The sequence below is a fragment of the Morone saxatilis genome, unplaced genomic scaffold, assembly GCF_004916995.1.
Source record: "Morone saxatilis isolate NCDOM2014 unplaced genomic scaffold, NCSU_SB_2.0 Contig17, whole genome shotgun sequence".
NCBI classification, from domain to species: Eukaryota; Metazoa; Chordata; class Actinopteri; family Moronidae; genus Morone; species Morone saxatilis.
This window is the reverse complement of record NW_023339729.1, coordinates 3,324,481-3,326,161: the sequence shown is the minus strand read 5'-3', so window position 1 is coordinate 3,326,161 and position 1,681 is coordinate 3,324,481. Positions and strand designations below refer to the sequence as shown.

The 1,681-nt window shown below is 38.8% G+C and overlaps 1 protein-coding gene across 1 annotated transcript in view; it reads right to left on the bottom strand.

Moving 5' to 3' along the window:
• Positions 1–1,681, bottom strand: part of LOC118326888 (elongation factor 1-alpha 1-like) — a 13,472-nt gene that overhangs the window by 10,823 nt on the left and 968 nt on the right. The window lies entirely within an intron of this gene.

Below are 1,681 nucleotides of genomic sequence, written 5' to 3'. Positions count from 1 at the left end.
GGAGAAGAGATAAAGTCCATTAAAAGAAACACTCAGTTAACTTTAAAACGCTGCAGCACGAGTACTTAAAGAAACTAAAAACGGAAAAGAGATCACATCTCCCCCTGTTCTAGCTTCATCTGCATGTGGGCTCCTGTTAAATTTAGAATAGATATTAAAAATTCTCTCTCCCTCACTATACAAGCTCTTCATGGTCAGTGCACCTTCATTACTCTTGAAGAGCCTCCATAGTACCACATTTACCATACCTCTAAGAGCACTACGATTCTCCGTGAATGCCTGGGCTACTTGTGGTTCCTATAGTCCCTCCTAAAAGTTAAAGAACAGGAGCCAAGAGCCTGTCAGTTACCAAAGCTCCCTCTCACCTGTGGAACCCAAGCTTTCCTGTTGTGGTTCGGGAAGGCAAAAAGGACACCCTCTTCCACATTTAAGGCTAGAAGCTTAAGCACGTATCCTCCTTTGATAAAGTCTTCATAGCGTTAGGGCGGATCAGGCCTTGAAAGTCCTGACACCAATCCTCTTATCTATTGCTGCTAATAAGGCCTAGACTATCGGGATTTCCCAATGGTGCAACTGAGCCTCCTCCTCCTTCCTCTTCTCACTCTTTCTGCACTCAATTCATGTCATTAATACCATGTTACTAAACTTCACAGTTCTTCCCCGGCAGTTCTTGTGCTTTATCGTCTTGCAGGTTCTCATTAGGATTCCCTGGTGGAACTCTCCTGCCATGAGTCCTGCTAGCCTCGACATATGCTAAAAAATCCACTGTATAATATTATTCTATTAGTTATTATTATTATTATTGCTACAGTTACTGTTATTGCTGTTGTCGCTGCTCGCTATCCCCCATCATTGTACAAATAAAATTGAATTGAATTGAAAAATCATTTCTTTACTGGACTTACCTTTGTGAATTTTTATTGATTTCTTATTTATTGGATGCTCTATTTGGCTCTGCTTTGCTATTTATTTTCTTGTCTTTATTTGTTCAGTTCAACATATTAAATGTTCAAAGAGAGTGAGTTTGCACCAGAATTATGTGCAATAAAGGGTGAAACGTTCCAAATGAGGCAGATTAGCTTCATTCTTGACTTGCATAAAGCTACTTATTATTATTAGGACTGAACTCACTTCCGTTACAGTATCAATCTATGCAGCACCTTGTTGTATCTAGCAAACTGGTAGTTTTCTGAGCAGTTTCTCAATGTGAACTAACTTCAAGTAACATTATCTGCCTGCCCCATATTTTAACAGACTAGTAAGCCTTAACTAACGGTATATATGTATATTAGCGCCATTTCGCGTCAATGCCTAAGGATACCTCAAAAACTGAGACCACAGGCCAACTGTCAGTTACTTTAACAAGTACATCAATGTTAATGGCTAATGGGGCCTTGCCATTCATTTAGTTTAAATCTACTAGCAGCAAAGCTAACGTTATCATTAAGGAAAGTAGGCACCTGGAATCATTCAGTGATTAAGTTACCTTCTCATAAACGCTTTCATTAAACTATTTAGTTAAAATATATATATTCAAAATTATAATGTTGAAGAACGAGGCATACCACAAATGAATATAGTGGCGCTATCTATCCCCTTACCGTGTGCTTTGTGCTAACAGTAGATAATTATAACTTAGTATAGAGTTTTAGGTTAGCTAGTCAAAGCTCGCGACCGTGAC